Source organism: Salvelinus alpinus, chromosome 27 (assembly GCF_045679555.1).
Source record: "Salvelinus alpinus chromosome 27, SLU_Salpinus.1, whole genome shotgun sequence".
Taxonomy (NCBI): domain Eukaryota; kingdom Metazoa; phylum Chordata; class Actinopteri; order Salmoniformes; family Salmonidae; genus Salvelinus; species Salvelinus alpinus.
The window spans coordinates 29,431,242-29,455,269 of NC_092112.1; the positions used below are offsets into that span (position 1 = coordinate 29,431,242).

A 24,028-nucleotide genomic window follows, 5' to 3' on the forward strand; every position below is an offset into this window, starting at 1 on the left:
GCGTGACATCATTTCCCCAGACAAGCCAGTCCATGAGCCGACACACACACACACACACACACACACACACACACACACACACACACACACACACACACACACACACACACACACACACACACACACACACACACACACACACACACACACACACACACACACACACACACAACATCACACCAGCACACAATTTTCCTCCTCACTCTCTTTCTCTCTCTCCCTCTCTTTCTCTCCTCATCCTCCTCTATCAGTGAGAGGCCTAATATGGGGTGCTGGGAGAGTTCAGTGGTCTGAGCATAGTGATTGGGGTGTCGAGCCAAAAGGCCGGGCAGGGGCCCCGCAGGCTGAGAGCCATTTAGAGAGGGAGAATCAGCTCCTTTCAACATGAGGTCATGCTTAATGCAACGGGAACTCTGGCAGCCTCGCCAGTGTCCCCAGCCTGATATACAGTTACCAATCAAACAAGTGGCCAGACGGACACAGACAAAGGGGAGAAGGGGTAAGTGTCGCCATGCTAAGGTCCTGGGGAGGGAGGGAGGGGAAGGGAGGGAGGGACTGTGGGACTCTCTCGTAGACCAACTGTGGGACAGGGCTGGGTAATTGAAAACGGCATAGAGGAAAACACCTCTCGCTGTGTCTGTGTACCGGCCCTCTGCTCTGAGACGCTCCAACAGGCATTTTTGCGGACTGCTGCAATGCTGGACAGAGCAAAAACAAAAAGACAGCAGCATGCAGCCAGGTTTTAGGATTTTTCTCCTGGAGGTGGTAACGGCTAAACATGCATGCTGCGTGCATCGCGGGATAAACCATGTGACCCAGCTTTGACTCTCTATGTTGTTGGAGGTGCAGTTATGGGATTTCTTCAGCTAAGCAGCAGAACCAAGTATCCCTAGTTAATTCATGCTCCACAGCTGTAGACGTTTAATGTACATGTTTCCATTTAGCCCTGGATGAAACACATCACATCCCTTCTCGGGAAGGAAAAAGAAGGAGAATGAAGAAAAAAGTCCAAGATAAAAAAAGAAAAAGGGCTTCATGTCGGTCTTAATTGTCTATGACGGTCATATTTTCCACCTGGTAAGTTCCACCGGGTAAGCTTGAAACCATTACCGAGCTAGCCTTCATTACATTTTCCACAACATTTTGCAGAAATGACAGGAAGCAGCTGGAATGGTACTGATTAATTGTCTTCCTCACGTACAACACCATGCTTCAATGGAAGCCCACCGTCTTTTCACCTACAGTAGAACTTCATGAGGTATGCTGAACTTTATATCAACATAAAATGGGCAACCAGCAGTTAACCTTTAAAACCAGGTAGCCGTAGGAAAGAAGGACGCTTCCTGACGGACATTTCAGCTGTGACTATCTTGGATGGAGGATTAACACAGGCTTAACTAAGCCTGGAAGCTCATCACGTGACATTGAACAAGTAAGCTTTCACTACCCTCCATGTCCCCCCTTCCTCCCCATCAACATACCCCTCCTCCCCCACACAGAACCCTCCTCCCCCACACAGATCCCTCCCAGCTCTCAAAGTTGAGGTATTCTATTCCTAATATATACTGCACACCATGTGGACACCAAGATATCAAACAGGGTGTTGTACTATATATCAAACAGGGTATTGTACTATATATATCAAACAGGGTATTGTACTATATATCAAACAGGGTATTTTACTATGACGCTGGGTAAATCCAGTGGAACAGTATACCTCATAACCTCCAAGTATTTAAACTGCTGCGGGCTCTATAAAGACAAGTTGAAGGCAAAACAAGAAGGGGAGGCTGTGATCCTGGTGGATGAAACTGGTGGATGAGAGGAGGACAAACTCAAACATCTGCCACCAATGTGCCTCCCTGCCTGGTCCAACCAGGGTCGAACCCTAGACCAAATCAATTACACTAGTCACTGTCCAAAGTCAACAGCCATGCTTATGGGGAGTATACCATCATGGGCCGGGTGTCTAACCCACTGACACTGTCTACCATAGACAACACTGTAAAGGGATAATACTTGCACACAGCAAGGATCCGTAGTTCAGACTCATGGCAATGTACACATCGGGATATCTAGCACAAATGTTACCAAGTGTATGGGAGTGAATGGGCTAGTCTAATGGGTTTCCCTTCCCTGAAGAAATAGCTAGCTACACCACAGAGTTCATTCAGATGAACCAACATAGTAGTAAACAGAGGAGCTCCTGTCAGAAAAGGGAGAGGGGAGAGGAGAGAGGAGAGAGGAGGGAGAGGAAAGATGAGGGAGAGGAGAGGTGAGGGAGAGGAGGTAGACAGAGGAGAGGAGAGAGGAGAAGAAGGAGAGGAGAGGTGTGAGCGGGAGGAGGTATGACAGGTGGAATATGATCTAGATGAAAGGTGACAGAATAATTCAGGGCATTAGATGGCAATTCAGTGGGGAGTAGGGTAGAGAGGACCACTGACCAGATAAACACACTGCCATAACCAATTGTTAATAAACACATAATTGAGAAATAAACAAAACACATTGTCTGCTTCCTGGTGGTACTGCAAAGTCCCAAATGTTCTTCTGTACTTATACTCGCCTATTGAACAGCCAGTAAATCATAAGCAATATTTGTATCACCTTTATCATGAGTCAACCACAGCCTGTAGATCAGATAGCATCAGGCCTGTCCTTTTATCTCCCATCTGCTAGCACGCAGCTAAAGCTAACACACACCCCTTCCAGATGTGAGGCTCACTGAGACAAGGTCTGTTCCCAACATTCCCCTTATTTCCATTCTAAACACATGCACTCCTGACTCCTGTGTGTGTGTGTGTGTGTGTGTGTGTGTGTGTGTGTGTGTGTGTGTGTGTGTGTGTGTGTGTGTGTGTGTGTGTGTGTGTGTGTGTGTGTGTGTGTGTGTGTGTGTGTGTGTGTGTGTGTGTGTGTGAGAGTGTTAAGAGTGAGCGTGTGTGTGAGTGTGTGTGTGTGTGTGTGTGTGTGTGTGTGTGTGTGAGAGTGTTATGAGTGAGCGTGAGTGTGTGTGTGTGTATGTGTGTGTGTGTGTACAGTCACCTGCGTGATCTCAGAGGACTTGAGGTGGTGATTGAGTCTGGCACTGTTTAGGTGTCTTCGGTCCGCTTGGTTGTGTGCAAGGTGGGGGTGGTCGCTGGGTCAGGCTGGTGGGAGGAGGGCGAGGGGTGGGGGTTCAGAAATCAGGATGACCCCTTGGCCAGGGTGCGGAGATGACACAGACCACTGGAGAGAAACAGCAAGAAGAGAACCATTTATACACCTGCTGATGTCATAAAAATAAAAACCTGCCATAGAAAATCCAATAGACTGGTTCGGAATGGGCCAATAAATCAAACCAATTTTATCGTCGCTCTATCAATCTGCTTTTATTATTTAACAAAGTTTCAGCACTTTGGTCGGGCTCCATATGGTTAATGGAACACCACCTGCCAAAACGGTCCCAGAGGGGGCCTCAGACAATTGAGGCATACTGCCGAGTCATAGGGATGAGTTCATTATCCCAGATATACTACTGGGAAGAGAAGTATGGTCTCATACTGTCAGACTGATGACAACACCTTCTCGGATTCAAGCAAACACAAGGACAGACACCTTGTATTATGTCCCTCTCTCCCGCACACTGTTGTGTGTATTGACGTCAAGTATAGAAGAGAACGTGCCATTTTACAGGAGGTCCACGTCAGCCTCTCCCATTAGAAGGACGACAGCTTCTGACATTTGGTATGGAGCCGTCACCGTGATGGTGTTGTATGGTACAAAGAGCTCATATTTCATGGGATATCTAAGGTATGACGCAAAATGGAGAAATTGCCTGATAGAGCTAAGCTGTAACAATAGGCCTGCGCTCTTTCTACCATACATATCTCCCTCTGTTAGGAGAGGGTCGAATTGATGCTCTCTTTTCCAACCTGACAGCACCTGACAAATAAGACAAATGTTATCGGCGTAAAAGAGGAGCGGGCATAATTAGGTTGGTTGTTAATCTAAAGGACGGTGAGAGAGAGCGAGAGAACTTTCTTTCATCATCCTCCATGAAAATGCCAGCGTGAAACTCTGCTCGATCCATCCATTACCTCCTCGGCCTCGCTGACAAATCACAGATATTAAATTACCAGAGACCCAGGGAGCCAAGGCAACTGAAATATGGGAGAGGAGACACTATCTTTGTCTGATTCTCTTCCTCTCGTCCTTTCTCTTTCTCTCGTCCTCTTTCTTTCTCCTTCTCTCCTTTTCTCTTTCGTACTCTTTTCCTTTCTTTCTCTCTATCTGTAGTTTTCTCTCACCCCTCTTCCTCTCTCACCCCATTTCTCTCTCTGACCACAGACTTGGCCCACCCTTCAGGGAGAGGGAAGATGTAATCCCATTGCTATGGTAAGGCCCCAGCCCTCGGCCCACTGGCTGGGTCTGATACATGGACGCATTTCAATGTGGTTTCACAATAAAAGGGACCTCTCCCTGATTAAATACAGTATGGAGAGAGGCCTAACAAAGAACCCTGGCCATAGTAAACTGAACTCAACCGCTCTGTGTTCCTCCATTAGATGTGTCTTTATCCAGGACAGGGGTGGTATACTGGGCTCTTCATCTATTTTTACCTCAGAACCCCTTTCCACTGCACTGGATAATACATGATTCATAGATGCAGGCATTCTGAGAGGAAGCTGTGAAGTGGTCTATTCCTGATGGCAGGTATGGTTGTTTTTCGAGATGTTCTCCCGGTCTTTATTTTGCTCTCTCTCTGGGCTAGGTTGCCCATCTCTGTGTGTCTCTATGAGTCTACCTCCTCTAGTAAGGTAGAATGTTACCTCAGTCCGTCTGACCTAAGCCTGCTGGGCAGGGGAACTTTGAGGCAAGAGGCAAGATAACCCTTAACCTTTCCATGGGGATGCATCCTAATCTGCAGTACGACTCTCTCAGCAACAAAAGAGCATAGGTTAGCTAGCTTATATCTAGCTATGTCAAAGTCCACGCCCTGCTCCAATGCAGGATTCCACCAGAAACAAAAATAAAGACATACTATCCTCTCTTTCACACAATGTAAGTCGATGTCCAAAAACGACAGTACAGCTAATCGGATCAATATGCCTAATGTACCGCCGTGAACTGTTGCAGAGTGTCTCAAAACACCAATAGATGACTTCAAGTTCATCACCCATAATTAAAAAGTCTTTCATGAATGTTTCTTATCCTCTTGGTAATAAGTCACATCATGATCTATGACAGTTTATGGCACATTACGGAACTTGTCATGACTCAAAAGTAAAACAGTTGGCTAGCAACCAAGTAGAGTATGCTATTGAGACACCAATGCATGTATCATAACACTAATGTCATTAGTCATAATTATAAATATCTATCATGGGTGTTATGTCAGGGTAATAAAAATGATAGTGTTGGAACTCTAATTTGGCCCACAGAACTCACTCAGAGATTGCTGCTCAGCCTAGAGGATTAGGCCTTACCTGCCTCCATAAAACTTCTATAAAAATATGTTTGATGAGGTCCCTGAAATGATCCTACAATTCCATCAAGTTTAGGAACATCAAAACAGAACTATTCTGGATCTCTCTCTGCTATTTACCAAAAGATGAGCATCTTGCCAAGTCTGAGCTAGCCGAGCACTTACGCCCAAACCAAGCCCACGGGTTGTAGTCATACAGAATAGAGATGGATCCTCTTCTGAGGAGAAGTGAGCCATTTGTTTCAATGTGGGCCTGTTGGCAGCCTGTTTGCAGCCAGAGAGCAGGAGTTCCTCAGAGATTTGAGTAAGTGCTGTGATCATTGACTCCTAGTGGGAGAGCACTGCTCTGCTCCGGCAGCATAGGGGCCTATTCTTATCTCTAAAAATCACTATGGGGGCCTGTGAAAGATGCTCACTTCGATGAAAAATACTAGAACAGCAAGGCTGCATATAATCATCACTGCAACATCTCCAGTAATCTCTGAAACGTCTGAACTGCATTTTTTAAATAACTAGTCATGAAACAGTTACAGGAAACGTCCTCTTACCTATCCTGAAGTCCAACTAAAAAGGGAGCACTAACTGGAAACTGGTTACAAAAAAATCAGTCCTTTATTAAAAATAGCAAACTTCCAGTTTTATACATACTTTCCAATCCATTGGCTGTGCTTAGATATTCACTAAAAACAAGTTCCATGTTTACACTGTATGTTCTGCAGTCCAAAAATACCCCCAGTATTATTTGTGCAATAATTCATCCTCCCTCCTGCCTACTGCAGTGGTGCAGTCAGGAAGAAGCCGTCACAGCCACACTCATTATTATTGTCTCAGTCTCAATTGGATTACAGTGCAGGAGCATTTAATACCATACACATTATGGTACTTTCTAATCCTGATCCGTCCCTGCATTTCTCTGAAACGTAGAACAAACCCAGTCCCGCTTGTCTGATAGCAGTACTGTAGTGGCGTCGGCACCAGAACGACCCCAGCACTCTGAACGTAACGACGCTCTTACGTAATCACTCAATTCTTAAACACTTGTTTCCATTTAAGTGCCGCTTTTACTCAATAGAAGATCCAAGTGCATTGTTTGGCTAAGGTATAAGACGGGACACGTCCGTGACAAACTGAAGAAAGCAGAGCCTGAAAAAACACTTTTGTAAAACTTTTTTTTAATCTACCGCAACCAATGTTGCGGGACAATGGACAATGTTTATTGTAATTCCCTCACAAAACAGTGGCTGACAACCATTGTCTCGGTTTGAACGGAACTAAACTGAACTGGGGGTTGGAGATGACCCTCCTGCTCTTCTCCACTTCCACAACATTATTCAGCTGATAAATTTTTTATGTGTAGTAATACAGGAGAGTTAGTGGGATCATTGGAAGTGGCATTAAGAAGCTAAATGTATCACAGTGTGAGGTGCCCTGAGGCCACCGGGCCTGTCATCACCTCCTGCCCTACTCCCCCACCTCACCCCCACCCCCGCCAATGGGGCTGAAACCATGGGAACAGACGAGCGCCCTGTCAGGTGCACCTGCATTGGCCTGAAACCTCCTCTGCCCTAGACGACACACGTCCCCTCTCCTCTTCTCTCTTCTCCTGTCCTCCTTTCTCTTTCTCTCCCCTCCCCTCTCCTCTTCTCTTTTCTCCTGTCCTCCTCTCTCTTTCTCTCCCCTCCCCTCTCCTTTTCGCTCCTCTTACCAGCCCAGAAACAGTCAGCCTTCCACAGCACATGTTGGTTTCAAGTCCTATTCACCAGGAAAACCAGGTCAGTCGGCCTCCCTAACACGATCCCATAATGTAGGGGCCAATCAGGCTATATAATGGGCTGGAGTGGCAGGGAGGCAGGGTCGACAAAGCTCCCGCTGCCCAGGCCTCGCCACGTGCTCCCTGACACATTTCTTTGGCATCAGTCACGGCCTCACGTCTGCCCTGTGGCCTTTTGCTCGGAGAGAGAACAGCGGAACTCACTGCACACATACATGCTGCTGGGGGAACAAAGCCCCCTGTGTGAGCGTGTCCTGTTTCAGTACCCTCTCTCTCTCTGGCTATGTCTCTCTCTGGCTATGTCTCTCTCTCTGGCCATGTCTCTCTCTCTCTGGCTATGTCTCTCTCTCTCTGGCCATGTCTCTCTCTGGCCATGTCTCTCTCTGGCTATGTCTCTCTCTCTCTAGCTATGTCTCTCTCTTTCCCCTTCTCTCTCTCTCTGGCTATGTCTCTCTCTTCCCCCTCCTCTCTCACTCCATGCCTATCCCTCTCTTTCCCCTTCTCTCTCACTCCATGCCTATCTCTCTCTTTCCCCTTCTCTCTCACTCCATGCCTATCTCTCTCTTTCCCCCTCTCTCTCACTCCATGCCTATCTCTCTTTCGCTCTCCCTCCCAGCCTTCGGCTGTCTATAAGGGTCTGGGTGCTGGAGGATGAGGATCATCTCTCTCTTAATATCTCTCATTTAAAGTCACACGTCTGTCTTCCATAATTAATCGAAGTCTTCTTAATAAATATGCCTAAACTCCTGTTTCTGCTTTAATTAGTCTCGTAGCTCGGGGCGTTATATAGAGCCAATGCAATTACCTTATACTTAATGGGGATGCTAAAAAATTTATGGGCGGAAACCGAGAAGTACATTTGAAGAATGTCACAATGGACAATGGGGACAGGATCCAGCCCTGCTCCTGTGATGGGAGGAGAATGGGGGGCGAAAAGAGAGAGGCTCCATGTTCCAGCACACAAACACACACATCAGAGGGTTCTGTTATTCTTCACTTCTCTCTCGCTCCAGCTGTACATCCCCCCTCCCCTCCCCTCCCTCCAATCCCCATGTCTGTTCCTGACAGGGCGGCCTGACGGAAAGCACAGCACTGAAGGATGAGTGCATCAGCGTGGAATTCAGAGAATAACTGCGGTCGTGACATCAGAATCACAATTTTTTTTAAAGTGGGGGCCCTGAGCGCTCCACTGACAGCTGAGGTCGAGTGTCGTGTTACTCTTTATAAAGAGCCGGGAAATCAGCCTAAGTGGATTTCCTGACGGCGTCGGTGGCCATCTTTCATTTGAGTGGTCTTGACGCTGGCGTTCGTTCAGCGGTGAAGTCAAAAGGAGAGAGGGACCTCTGTGTGCTGCTGGACAACAGACAAACCACTGATCTCTCAGAGAGCTGCTTGGTTGGCCAGGCCTACACATGGAGTAGGACTGAGGTTTCAATACAATATCCCCTTCACCCTGGGGATGTGTGTGCTTTCATGCCTCTCACAGGCCATATGTTGACTAAACTCTTCAGTTAGCTTCTTTCTCCAAAGACAACAATGCATAACACGTCCCTTTCCTTTCAATAGCCTTTATACACTCATAGAACCATAGTCCCCATAGGCTCCAGACAGACAGTTTCCCCAAAAACAAAATCCTCAGGAATTGTTCAAAGCCTCAATGCTAGTAACACTAACTAACCCCACTGTGTGACACCCCAGAGGGGCTCCAGAACCAGACCAGACAGAGGAAACAATCAGGGGACTCAGGGAGTTGGGAGCCAGCAGGTGTAGCAGAGCGAGAGCAGGGCCTTTGAGCTGACAGGTCGTTGCGCTGCTGCTCTGTAATCAGCTCATTGGGAGACAGGATTTGGGCTGAACCAAAATGGGAAGCACATGGCATTTAATGGGAATTAATCACACAGTGAACCCGGCTCTCTCGAGAGGGACACGCATGGCCACGGACATGCCGCCTCCGGGGACCAGATAATCAGTGTCATTTTCACACCCCACCATCCCCAAATCCCAAATGACTGTGTCTTTCTCTGGGTGTGATGAAGAGAGCGACAGGGGATATCTGTCAACACACTCACACTAACACTTCCGCAGGCCGCAGCCAGCATCGAACCCCCAGTGGGTGGGGTGAGCTGATGACCCAGTGACACTCGATGTGCTTGTCATGTCCAAAACAGAGCAATGAGAATCATGCGGTCTGTGAGGGGTGAACCACCCACTCTCCCTCTGTGTGTGTCACCTGCCTCTCCTCTCTCCTCAGAATAACAACCTGGCCAGACCTTGATAGCTAGCCTGGGCTGCCTGTGAGTCTCAGCAGCAGCGCTAGCCGCCGGCGTCCCCGCCAAGCCCACTCCTAGTATACGAGGCGGGAGCTGGCCCTGCTGTCCTCTGAGTCACACTGTAAAAAGTCCCCGTCTGTCCAGTTTCCACTAGTTTCGCCTCCCGACAGACACCCGCCCCGACGCGCTCTCTTTCTCTCTTTTGTTAAGGAAGGTTTGGGTCGTTTAAGAGCACAAAGCACTTTGGTGGGATTTCTGGTGTGCTGGGGCGGAAATCTCTGGGCTGAAATGAGAGCTTTATGGCTGTGTAATTGATGGTCTCGGGACGGGCAGCACATTTTATCGGGTCCCACTAGAAACGTGTTGATTGACACTGAGGTTGAGGAGACAGGGGGCTGCAACTCATGAAGACTCGCAGCCAGAGAAGGTGGAAACTGTGCATATGGTATGTATGCATTAATCATGTTCTCTAACCAAGGTCAGACACCATCCCTCTTTAACTAAACAGATGTAGTCAGAAAAAGGAGGCTACTTCAAATCACCTGCCACTACAACACTGTTTAATATGATGCACATTAAATGCTACCGTACATACAAACTGCATGTCTGATAATATGTCATTCACAAGTCAGACCACCTTGTTTCCATACATCGTGCTCCTCCAGCCCCAGTGTGAGAGAGAACTTCGCCTTTCCTAGGTGTGAATTATTTCCCTCCCATGTTAAGCAGTGTGCTGCATAGTTAAGGGGCACAGCTGTTTTCTCACGACAGGGAGCTGAACAATAGCCCCTAGCTTTGGCCTCCCCTGGTACGACGGTCACTTCCTCATCCATACCCTCCAACCCAGTGGCATTCCCCACTCCCCACACACAAAGCTCTGAAAAACCAACTGCCTTCTGATGAAATTCCCTGAAATCCGCAGGAAACAAAGTGTAATTCATCCGTAACAGCGTCTATTTCCACCATTGTCTTGTACACACCATGTGGGTATAGAGGGTAACTGGCTCTGGTTGTCCTGCCAACCCTGTTTGTGGAAATCCTGGGTGTTGATCAAACAAAGACAGTCTACATCCCCCACTGCCAACAGCCAACAATACTTGGGAGGGAGGGAGGGAAGGAGGGAGGGAGGCCTTGGTAGAGCTAGCTATCTGGCTGTGGTATGGGGATGCCTGTATGACCAAACAGGACAGAAACAGTATAGGACGTAGGTTAGGCTATCCTGTTGAAAGAAGATAGTTATCAATGAAAACCCTGTGTTCATCCTTGTGAGCGGCCACATAATGTTATATAACTCATGCTGATGTATTGTAAAGTACAGCACAGATCAAATTCCAATGATGATACTAGTGTAATATTCCGTCGGTGTGGTATTCTCACACCCCAGACCGATATGTCCATTGTTGGTGCCATATTTTGTGTGTGCCTGTAGTGGCAGTGGAAGATGGTGTGCGTTTGACTTGTGTGGTCAGCCATTCATACATATGTGTTTAGAGTTGAGGTTTTTACTGAATCCTTCCAGCTGTCTGTCTGTCAGCTCTACCCACAAACCTTTGATTGGAGTCGGACTTCCTCTCCATGAAAACACACACGCACACACACACACACACACACACACACACACACACACACACACACACACACACACACACACACACACACACACACACACACACACACACACACACACACACACACACACACACACACACACACACACACACACACACACACACGTAACAGTGCCACACCCCCTCCAGGCATAATGATTCCAGGTGGCGTGGCCTTAGAGGAGCTAATCTCCCAGACAGAGGAGGGTGAAATGGGAGGGCCACAATCGGAAGATCAGCCCTTCATGCATCACCTTCTTTGAAAGGAACAGCTTAGTCAAGAGAGGGAAAAAGAAGAAAGAACTGTAAGGCTTCCAAAGCATCGTGTTCATTAGTCCAGAAGCATCTACAGAGTATCATTGTTCAAGAGGCTCCCTGACAACACCTATAGGCTCTATGATAAACAAAGGTCTGTTCACACCAAAGCCTTTCACTCAAGGTGTTATGAAGATTAGTGCAACACATGTCTTAACGCCGCAATCATAATGTATCAGCCTCAGGGTTTGTGTTGGGATTCCAGACGCCTTAAAACATCTGCACAATAATGGACAATCAAGCTGAGTCATTGACAATGAATCATAAGACATCACAACATAGTTTAGTTCCTCATAAATGGGTAGTTTATGATAATCAACAGGTAATAAAGGCACCCCAGACAGCTCGTATGACCTAATTTGTCAAGGGGTTGACCAAAACAGGTTTACCACATTATTATTTCACCTTTTACTTCACCTTGGTTATTCAAGTATCAAGCCACGGTTGACTGCTGACTCACCACAGTGGCGGTAGATACAGGTTGTATACTGATACTCCAGCCTTTGCCGTCATATTCATTATGGCCTTTGATACAGAAACTGCTGTGTCTGCACAGAGTCTTTCCCAGCTAATCTCTGTATAATGGAGGGCGTGATAGGATGTAGGGCTCCCTCAAGATAAAGTAGTGTCCTTACCGGAGTCCCTGTCAAGAGGATTAGCTAGTGATTGTAGGGAGTTGGAGCGTAAACCTGATTCTGTAGGGACCAGGGCCATCCTCTGAGGCCCCCTACAGTAATGTTGTCATTGGAGAGCAGGCTGCCTGCCCTGTCCACACGCCTAATAAAGAGCGAATTGGAGAGGGGAAATGGGGAAGAGTTACCTAGAGCCAAGAATATCCCCCTGTCTGTCCGGCAGTCTTTCTGCTGGGGTTTTTCATAAAGCCACTTCAGACAGTGTCTATATTTTGGCATTGATTTCTGCCTGTTTAACAGCCACACTGAGAGGGAGACGGCCCCGCACGCAAGATAATAACAATGCCTGAGTGAGCTTCACTATGCATTCCTATTAATGCTAAGCTAAGCACATGAGTAAAGTGGCCCACTTTTCAAAGCAACCTAGTTGCCAGGCCTGAATTATACAGAAGGCCAGTGTCACTCCAGCCCAGCAGGGAGAGAGAAAGAGAGAGAGAATCTCCCTGATGAGTAGATCGGGAACAGGACACAGATACTGTACATCCTCAGGGAACACACAGGGTCAGAGCTACCCATGGTCAAGGGTTGTAGTAAAGCCACTCCCACCCTGCAGGCTGATAACAAATCAGCTGTCTGCTTCTCACACCTCCACAGACACAACACTACACACAGCAACATCCCCAAGAGAGACATCCACTGCTCTCTGCTCTCCGTTCCAGTCACAATGAGGGGTGAGGCCAGGCCAAGCCAAGCCAGGAGAGGAGAGGAAGGCCTGCTGTTATCCCTCATTATCTATTCATATCAACACAGACAGATAGACCGGGACTAAAGAAACATGCCACAGGGAAACTGTTCTGCTCCATTCAGTTTTTATACAACAAATGTTATTCAGTCAAGTAAGAGGCTTTTATCAAATTGTACTTAGTCAGCCGGAGGAAATGTGTCGGCGGGACAAGAGGGTTCCTTTAGTGTCTGGGTAAGGTAGCAGGGGGAAGGGAGGGGAGAGGAACGGGGAGGGAGGACTGACACAGCTGTGGCGGGCAGAACATGGAATCCTCTCCACCAGACTGGGGAGACCAGAGGGAACACTACTTCACTCTCCTGACTGACTGACTGACTGACTGACTGACTGACTGAACACAAGGTGCCAGAATTGGACTTAAATGGCTTCTTCTATTAACTCGACATAAACAGAACCTCATGGAGGACCAGATGTAGTTGTGTTCAGAGACCTGACTTTCTCCTGATCATGTGACACAAGCGGGACAAACTTGGGCCTTAGATATAGCCTACAATATAACGACTCTATAATAAGGGCTCAGATCAGACCTGGTCAGATCCAGTGCTTATTAAGAAAAAACTCTGGGCCATATTCATATTGTATGGAGAAACACTTACTGTATAGCTGCACTGTAAGTAATGTAATATCCTGCTGTCTTTCTTGACCAACCAGAAAACAGTACAGTCCTACAGTACAGTATGTTCTCTCTAACGTTGGGGAAGAAGATTCCGGAAGAGCACGTTCATGAACCTGAATAACAAACAAAAGGTGTGTGATATCTTGCTTACTGTAGAAGTTGAATGATGTAACTGGATGTTTTACATAATATTCTACTGACCCACAATATGGGTCCCTCCAGGGACACTATATAAACTAGATTAAAAAACAAGGCATGATGGAGATAACTGAACTGCTCAAAACTGGCTTCTTTTTTTTTTACTACTACTGTATTTAAAAAGATATGCACTCTCCACATTAGATAATGTTGTATCCTGTCCAATGGAATTGATCCATTCATTCACATCCATTGAGAGTCTTCCCTGTTTATGTTAATAAGGCACCAGATTCCAACTGGGTATTCACAGCAGAAGGGTTAAACTGCTGATTGAAATAAGTGGAAGGACATTTCTCAACGGAGCAGCTGCAACAATATTTGAGATGCTTCCATAATAAGAATCCTATGTAGAGGGGAGGGAGGGAGGTAGGGAGGGATGGAGGGAGGTAGGTAGGGAGGGAGGGAGGTAGGGAGGGATGGAGGGAGGGAGGTAGGTAGGGATGGAGGGATGGAGGTAGATGGGGAGGGAGGGAGGGAGGTAGGGAGGGATGGAGGGAGGGATGGAGGGAGTTAGGGAGGGAGGTAGGGAGGGATGGAGGGAGGTAGGTAGGGAGGGAGGGAGGGAGGTAGGGAGGGATGGAGGGAGGTAGGGAGGGATGGAGGGAGGTAGGTAGGGAGGGAGGGAGGTAGGGAGGGATGGAGGGAGGGAGGTAGGGAGGGATGGAGGGATGGAGGGAGGGAGGTAGGGAGGGATGGAGGGAGGGAGGGAGGTAGGGAGGGATGGAGGGAGGGAGGTAGGGAGGGAGGGATGTAGGGAGGGATGGAGGGAGGGAGGTAGGTAGGGATGGAGGGATGGAGGTAGATGGGGAGGGAGGGAGGGAGGGAGGGAGGGAGGGAGGGATGGAGGGAGGGAGGGAGGGAGGGAGGGAGGGAGGGAGGGAGGGAGGGAGGGATGGAGGGAGGGAGGGAGGGAGGTAGGGAGGGAGGGAGGGAGGGAGGTAGGGAGGGAGGGATGTAGGGAGGGATGGAGGGAGGGAGGTAGGTAGGGATGGAGGGATGGAGGTAGATGGGGAGGGAGGGATGGAGGGAGGTAGGGAGGGAGTTAGGGAGGGAGGTAGGGAGGGATGGAGGGAGGGAGGTAGGGAGGGAGGGAGGTAGGTAGGGAGGGAGGGAGGTAGGGAGGGAGGGATGGATGGAGGGAGTTAGGGAGGGAGGTAGGGAGGGATGGAGGGAGTTAGGGAGGGAGGGAGGGAGGGAGGGAGGGAGGGAGGGAGGGAGGGAGGGAGGGAGGGAGGGAGGGAGGGAGGGAGGGAGGGAGGGAGGGAGGGAGGAACTCTAGAGAACAATGTGATATTTCTGCCTGCCTATCTAAAATTATCTTGTCCGAGTGGATTGGAGCTGTGAAGGACACTTTTTGAGACATCGCTCAAGTGGCCTTGGACCGGTGAGGAACTGCTGAGACAAGAGAAAAGCCATGAGCAATATACTGTGTGTGTTCGGCACAAAAATAAACACACTTACATGAGTCTAACGTCCCTGTGGATTCAATCCTGTACGGCTGTTTTGTTCTGATGGTTTCTTTTTGTCGTGCTTTTGTTTCACTCACAGCCGTACACAAGTATTTACGCTGTGGCTGATTTCTGTACCTTTATTTCAATGCCTGGATGTAGCCGTATAGATGGCTGTGTTTTAACACAACACCGACACAAATTCCTGTTTCAGCGTTTCAACAAAAGATGTGAGATTGAGAGAGTGCGATAGAGAGGCGTGCAGCCGGAATCCAGCCAATGACGCTAAAGGAAGTGGTCACGAGAGTTGTGAAGTTGACTTCTCTGAGTTTCTGACTGAAGGGAGGGAGAGAGAGAGAGAGAGTCACTTTTGTGTGTTATCAACTTCACTTGCTTTGGCAATGTTAACATATGTTTCCCATGCCAATAAAGCCCTTGAATTGAAGTGAAATGAGTCACACAGCTTCCGCTTTACGGGGAAGATAAAGGACAGGAAACAGGCCTAAGACGAAGTGGTAGTTAAAAGAACAGAAAACAGTTTCATTCATGTTTACCCAACAGCAGGGCAGCAAGGAGCAGGCTGTGAGACATGAACCCCAGGGGCCCAGCCGTGACTAAACACTGACTGACTCTCTGACTGGCAAGAGGTGGAAACACTCGGCTCCACATGAGGAGGAAAGTTAGTCAGATTCCACCTGGCTCACTCAACATGTTCCTTCCTTAAGAGGGAGAGGAACTGGATTGATATCTCTCCCTCTCTCTCGGTCTCTATCTCTCTCGGTCTCTATCTCTCTCGGTCTCTATCTCTCTCGGTCTCTATCTCTGACCAAACATCACCCATGGAAAACAGAAACACACACACAGAAACATGGCTTTGTGGCAGACTGCAAACTACTTGTTTTCCTCTCTCTTTATAAAAACATGGCTTTGTGACAGAGCGTATACTACTTGTTTTCCTCTCTCTTTATAAAAACATGGCGTTGTGACAAAGCGTATCCTACTTGTTTTGTTTCTCTCTTTATAAAAACATGGCTTTGTGACAGAGCGTATCCTACTTGTTTTCCTCTCTCTTTATAAAAACATGGCTTAGTGACAAAGCGTATCCTACTTGTTTTGTTTCTCTCTTTATAAAAACATGGCTGTGACAAAGCGTATCCTACTTGTTTTGTTTCCCTCTTTATAAAAACATGGCTTTGTGACAAAGCGTATCCTACTTGTTTTGTTTCTCTCTTTATAAAAACATGGCTTTGTGACAGAGCGTATTCTACTTGTTTTGTTTCTCTCTTTATAAAAACATGGCTTTGTGACAGAGCGTATCCTACTTGTTTTCCTCTCTCTTTATAAAAACATGGCTTTGTGACAAAGCGTATTCTACTTGTTTTGTTTCTCTCTTTATAAAAACATGGCTTTGTGACAAAGCGTATTCTACTTGTTTTGTTTCTCTCTTTATAAAAACATGGCTTTAAGACAAAGCGTATTCTACTTGTTTTGTTTCTCTCTTTATAAAAACATGGCTTTGTGACAAAGCGTATTCTACTTGTTTTGTTTCTCTCTTTATAAAAACATGGCTTTGTGACAAAGCGTATTCTACTTGTTTTGTTTCTCTCTTTATAAAAACATGGCTTTGTGACAAAGCGTATTCTACTTGTTTTGTTTCTCTCTTTATAAAAACATGGCTTTGTGACAAAGCGTATTCTACTTGTTTTGTATCTCTCTTTATAAAAACATGGCTTTGTGACAAAGCGTATCCTACTTGTTTTGTTTCTCTCTTTATAAAAACATGGCTTTGTGACAAAGCGTATCCTACTTGTTTTGTTTCTCTCTTTATAAAAACATGGCTTTATGACAGAGCGTATTCTACTTGTTTTGTTTCTCTCTTTATAAAAACATGGCTTTGTGACAGAGCGTATCCTACTTGTTTTCCTCTCTCTTTATAAAAACATGGCTTTGTGACAAAGCGTATTCTACTTGTTTTGTTTCTCTCTTTATAAAAACATGGCTTTGTGACAGACCGTATCCTACTTGTTTTCCTCTCTCTTTATAAAAACATGGCTTTGTGACAAAGCGTATTCTACTTGTTTTGTTTCTCTCTTTATAAAAACATGGCTGTGACAAAGCGTATCCTACTTGTTTTGTTTCTCTCTTTATAAAAACATGGCTTTGAGACAAAGCGTATCCTACTTGTTTTGTTTCTCTCTTTATAAAAACATGGCTTTGTGACAAAGCGTATCCTACTTGTTTTGTTTCTCTCTCTTTATAAAAACATGGCTTTGTGACAGAGCGTATTCTACTTGTTTTGTTTCTCTCTTTATAAAAACATGGCTTTGTGACAAAGCATATTCTACTTGTTTTGTTTCTCTCTTTATAAAAACATGGCTTTGTGACAGAGCGTATTCTACTTGTTTTGTTTCTCTCTTTATAAAAACATGGCTTTGTGACAGAGCGTATTCTACTTGTTTTGTTTCTCTCTTTATAAAAACATGGCTTTGTGGCAGACCGTATCCTACTTGTTTTCCTCTCTCTTTATAAAAACATGGCTTTGTGACAAAGCGTATTCTACTTGTTTTGTTTCTCTCTTTATAAAAACATGGCTTTGTGACAGAGCGTATTCTACTTGTTTTGTTTCTCTCTTTATAAAAACATGGCTTTGTGACAAAGCATATCCTACTTGTTTTGTTTCTCTCTTTATAAAAACATGGCTTTGTGACAAAGCGTATCCTACTTGTTTTGTTTCTCTCTTTGTAAAAACATGGCTTTGTGGCAGACCGTATCCTACTTGTTTTCCTCTCTCTTTATAAAAACATGGCTTTGTGACAAAGCGTATTCTACTTGTTTTGTTTCTCTCTTTATAAAAACATGGCTTTGTGACAAAGCGTATTCTACTTGTTTTGTTTCTCTCTTTATAAAAACATGGCTTTGTGACAGAGCGTATTCTACTTGTTTTGTTTCTCTCTTTATAAAAACATGGCTTTGTGACAGAGCGTATTCTACTTGTTTTGTTTCTCTCTTTATAAAAACATGGCTTTGTGGCAGACCGTATCCTAGCCTTGTTTTCCTCTCTCTTTTATAAAAACATGGCTTTGTGACAAAGCGTATTCTACTTGTTTTGTTTCTCTCTTTATAAAAACATGGCTTTGTGACAAAGCATATTCTACTTGTTTTGTTTCTCTCTTTATAAAAACATGGCTTTGTGACAGAGCGTATTCTACTTGTTTTGTTTCTCTCTTTATAAAAACATGGCTTTGTGGCAGACCGTATCCTACTTGTTTTCCTCTCTCTTTATAAAAACATGGCTTTGTGACAAAGCGTATTCTACTTGTTTTGTTTCTCTCTTTATAAAAACATGGCTTTGTGACAGAGCGTATTCTACTTGTTTTGTTTCTCTCTTTATAAAAACATGGCTTTGTGACAGAGCGTATCCTACTTGTTTTCCTCTCTCTTTATAAAAACATGGCTTTGTGACAAAGCGTATTCTACTTGTTTTGTTTCTCTCTTTATAAAAACATGGCTTTGTGACAAAGCGTATTCTACTTGTTTTCCTCTCTCTTTATAAAAACATGGCGTTGTGACAAAGCGTATCCTACTTGTTTTGTTTCTCTCTTTATAAAAACATGGCTTTGTGACAGAGCGTATCCTACTTGTTTTCCTCTCTCTTTATAAAAACATGGCTTAGTGACAAAGCGTATCCTACTTGTTTTGTTTCTCTCTTTATAAAAACATGGCTGTGACAAAGCGTATCCTACTTGTTTTGTTTCTCTCTTTATAAAAACATGGCTTTGTGACAAAGCGTATCCTACTTGTTTTGTTTCTCTCTTTATAAAAACATGGCTTTGTGACAGAGCGTATTCTACTTGTTTTGTTTCTCTCTTTATAAAAACATGGCTTTGTGACAGAGCGTATCCTACTTGTTTTCCTCTCTCTTTATAAAAACATGGCTTTGTGACAAAGCGTATTCTACTTGTTTTGTTTCTCTCTTTATAAAAACATGGCTTTGTGACAGAGCGTATTCTACTTGTTTTGTTTCTCTCTTTATAAAAACATGGCTTTGTGGCAGACCGTATCCTACTTGTTTTCCTCTCTCTTTATAAAAACATGGCTTTGTGACAAAGCGTATTCTACTTGTTTTGTTTCTCTCTTTATAAAAACATGGCTTTGTGACAAAGCGTATTCTACTTGTTTTGTTTCTCTCTTTATAAAAACATGGCTTTGTGACAGAGCGTATTCTACTTGTTTTGTTTCTCTCTTTATAAAAACATGGCTTTGTGGCAGACCGTATTCTACTTGTTTTCCTCTCTCTTTATAAAAACATGGCTTTGTGACAAAGCGTATTCTACTTGTTTTGTTTCTCTCTTTATAAAAACATGGCTTTGTGACAGAGCGTATTCTACTTGTTTTGTTTCTCTCTTTATAAAAACATGGCTTTGTGACAGAGCGTATTCTACTTGTTTTGTTTCTCTCTTTATAAAAACATGGCTTTGTGACAGAGCGTATCCTACTTGTTTTCCTCTCTCTTTATAAAAACATGGCTTTGTGACAAAGCGTATTCTACTTGTTTTGTTTCTCTCTTTATAAAAACATGGCTTTGTGACAGACCGTATCCTACTTGTTTTCCTCTCTCTTTATAAAAACATGGCTTTGTGACAAAGCGTATTCTACTTGTTTTGTTTCTCTCTTTATAAAAACATGGCTGTGACAAAGCGTATCCTACTTGTTTTGTTTCTCTTTTTATAAAAACATGGCTTTGAGACAAAGCGTATCCTACTTGTTTTGTTTCTCTCTTTATAAAAACATGGCTTTGTGACAAAGCGTATCCTACTTGTTTTGTTTCTCTCTCTTTATAAAAACATGGCTTTGTGACAGAGCGTATTCTACTTGTTTTGTTTCTCTCTTTATAAAAACATGGCTTTGTGACAAAGCATATTCTACTTGTTTTGTTTCTCTCTTTATAAAAACATGGCTTTGTGACAGAGCGTATTCTACTTGTTTTGTTTCTCTCTTTATAAAAACATGGCTTTGTGACAGAGCGTATTCTACTTGTTTTGTTTCTCTCTTTATAAAAACATGGCTTTGTGGCAGACCGTATCCTACTTGTTTTCCTCTCTCTTTATAAAAACATGGCTTTGTGACAAAGCGTATTCTACTTGTTTTGTTTCTCTCTTTATAAAAACATGGCTTTGTGACAGAGCGTATTCTACTTGTTTTGTTTCTCTCTTTATAAAAACATGGCTTTGTGACAAAGCATATCCTACTTGTTTTGTTTCTCTCTTTATAAAAACATGGCTTTGTGACAAAGCGTATCCTACTTGTTTTGTTTCTCTCTTTGTAAAAACATGGCTTTGTGGCAGACCGTATCCTACTTGTTTTCCTCTCTCTTTATAAAAACATGGCTTTGTGACAAAGCGTATTCTACTTGTTTTGTTTCTCTCTTTATAAAAACATGGCTTTGTGACAAAGCGTATTCTACTTGTTTTGTTTCTCTCTTTATAAAAACATGGCTTTGTGACAGAGCGTATTCTACTTGTTTTGTTTCTCTCTTTATAAAAACATGGCTTTGTGGCAGACCGTATCCTACTTGTTTTCCTCTCTCTTTATAAAAACATGGCTTTGTGACAAAGCGTATTCTACTTGTTTTGTTTCTCTCTTTATAAAAACATGGCTTTGTGACAAAGCGTATTCTACTTGTTTTGTTTCTCTCTTTATAAAAACATGGCTTTGTGACAGAGCGTATTCTACTTGTTTTGTTTCTCTCTTTATAAAAACATGGCTTTGTGGCAGACCGTATCCTACTTGTTTTCCTCTCTCTTTATAAAAACATGGCTTTGTGACAAAGCGTATTCTACTTGTTTTGTTTCTCTCTTTATAAAAACATGGCTTTGTGACAGAGCGTATTCTACTTGTTTTGTTTCTCTCTTTATAAAAACATGGCTTTGTGACAGAGCGTATCCTACTTGTTTTCCTCTCTCTTTATAAAAACATGGCTTTGTGACAAAGCGTATTCTACTTGTTTTGTTTCTCTCTTTATAAAAACATGGCTTTGTGACAAAGCGTATTCTACTTGTTTTGTTTCTCTCTTTATAAAAACATGGCTTTGTGACAGAGCGTATCCTACTTGTTTTCCTCTCTCTTTATAAAAACATGGCTTTGTGACAGAGCGTTTTCTACTTGTTTTGTTTCTCTCTTTATAAAAACATGGCTTTGTGACAGAGCGTATCCTACTTGTTTTCCTCTCTCTTTATAAAAACATGGCTTTGTGACAAAGCGTATTCTACTTGTTTTGTTTCTCTCTTTATAAAAACATGGCTGTGACAAAGCGTATCCTACTTGTTTTGTTTCTCTCTTTATAAAAACATGGCTTTAAGACAAAGCGTATCCTACTTGTTTTGTTTCTCTCTTTATAAAAACATGGCTTTGTGACAAAGCATATCCTACTTGTTTTGTTTCTCTCTCTTTATAAAAACATGGCTTTGTGACAGAGCGTATTCTACTTGTTTTGTTTCTCTCTTTATAAAAACATGGCTTTGTGACAAAGCATATTCTACTTGTTTTGTTTCTCTCTTTATAAAAACATGGCTTTGTGACAGACCGTATTCTACTTGTTTTGTTTCTCTCTTTATAAAAACATGGCTTTGTGACAGAGCGTATTCTACTTGTTTTGTTTCTCTCTTTATAAAAACATGGCTTTGTGGCAGACCGCATCCTACTTGTTTTCCTCTCTCTTTATAAAAACATGGCTTTGTGACAAAGCGTATTCTACTTGTTTTGTTTCTCTCTTTATAAAAACATGGCTTTGTGACAAAGCATATCCTACTTGTTTCGTTTCTCTCTTTATAAAAACATGGCTTTGTGACAAAGCGTATCCTACTTGTTTTGTTTCTCTCTTTATAAAAACATGGCTTTGTGGCAGACCGTATCCTACTTGTTTTCCTCTCTCTTTATAAAAACATGGCTTTGTGACAGAGCGTATTCTACTTGTTTTGTTTCTCTCTTTATAAAAACATGGCTTTGTGACAAAGCGTATCCTACTTGTTTTCCTCTCTCTTTATAAAAACATGGCTTTGTGACAAAGCGTATTCTACTTGTTTTGTTTCTCTCTTTATAAAAACATGGCTTTGTGACAAAGCGTATTCTACTTGTTTTGTTTCTCTCTTTATAAAAACATGGCTTTGTGACAGAGCGTATTCTACTTGTTTTGTTTCTCTCTTTATAAAAACATGGCTTTGTGACAAAGCATATCCTACTTGTTTCGTTTCTCTCTTTATAAAAACATGGCTTTGTGACAAAGCGTATCCTACTTGTTTTGTTTCTCTCTTTATAAAAACATGGCTTTGTGGCAGACCGTATCCTACTTGTTTTCCTCTCTCTTTATAAAAACATGGCTTTGTGACAGAGCGTATTCTACTTGTTTTGTTTCTCTCTTTATAAAAACATGGCTTTGTGACAAAGCGTATCCTACTTGTTTTCCTCTCTCTTTATAAAAACATGGCTTTGTGACAAAGCGTATTCTACTTGTTTTGTTTCTCTCTTTATAAAAACATGGCTTTGTGACAAAGCGTATTCTACTTGTTTTGTTTCTCTCTTTATAAAAACATGGCTTTGTGACAGAGCGTATTCTACTTGTTTTGTTTCTCTCTTTATAAAAACATGGCTTTGTGACAGAGCGTATCCTACTTGTTTTCCTCTTTGTCTTTTCTTCCAGTCCTCCTTTTTTGAAAAGCCATTTTTTTCCAAGTCACTTGTACCTGCCAAAGTAAAGGGGAAAATTCTGTGACTTTTCTTTTTCCGTGTCTGTCATAACATGTTCAATCCACTCTGTGGACAAGTTAATTTTCATATTTTCCGCTGCATCATGGAGACAGTCAAAGAGCGAGGGAGCGACTCTCGGTCGGGAAACATCGCAGTCTCTTTATTTCTCCAGTAGGAAGATAAATCCAATCATCCCAAATTAAGAACATTTGGGGGATAATTGTTTTTCCAGTAGATTTCCAGCGAGATGGCACGGCCCTGTGGTACGGTACCCGGGTAACAGAGCATGCCAATGGTTCCTGTTCCTGCATCCATAGGTGGATTTACCAGCACGGCTAGAGAGAGAGCAGAGCAGGTCCCTCCTGATTGGCCTGCAACATGTGCGTTGGTAATGAATTGTGATGGGAAGGAAAACAGCTTTCGGCTCAATTAAAGAGTAATTAACGAGGCTGGGGTGGGAGCCACGCGGCTGGGGCGGAAGCCACACAAACATGCCCTGTGTTGGAGCAGAGCCCCAGAATACCAGAGAGACCTAGAGCCCTGGGCTGCCAACCAAACAACCAACCCAACCCTCAACACAGCAGCAGCACAGGTGTTCCTGCCTGTATGGGACTTCCTGTCACCATCACTGGGACACTTTCCAGCCCAGCCGGGATCAGGAGGACATGGGAAAATCCAGACTGCATTTTACTATAGCTCCGTACAGAGGATAACAGGCATGTTCCACATCAGCCTATGGCTAGCCCGCGGCTGTACTGAACTATATTCAAAGCCAAAGAGAGGATACCGACAGAATCACTGGTATTAAATGTGAATATGCCTGTATCAATAAAGGATGCATTTTAACACAGAGAGTGAGCTGAAATACAGTATTACTGTTAGCTAACTGTGGGCTCCTGAGTGGCGCAGCGTTCTAAGACACTGCATCTCAGTGCAAGAGGTGTCCCTACAGTCCCTGGTTCGAATCCAGGCTGTATCACACCGGGCCACGATTGGGAGTCGCATAGAGCGGCTCACAATTGGCCCAGCGTCATCTGGGGTAGGCTGTCATTCTAAATAAGAATTTGTTCTTAACTGACTTACCTAGTTAAATAAAGGTTAAATAAAAATAAGTACAAAATCACTTGGGAGGTGTATCCTTCCATTTTTCTAGTAAGCCGGA

General features: G+C 44.0%; 1 protein-coding gene across 6 annotated transcripts in view; it reads right to left on the minus strand.

Annotated features, from left to right (window-relative positions):
* Window positions 1-24,028, minus strand: part of LOC139556324 (transcription factor HIVEP2-like) — an 89,457-nt gene that overhangs the window by 18,118 nt on the left and 47,311 nt on the right. For all 6 annotated transcript variants that reach the window (XM_071370160.1, XM_071370161.1, XM_071370156.1 and 3 more), the window contains one exon: window positions 3,043-3,225. The gene's annotated coding sequence lies outside the window, so the exon portion shown is untranslated. The remainder of the gene's footprint in view (window positions 1-3,042; window positions 3,226-24,028) is intronic.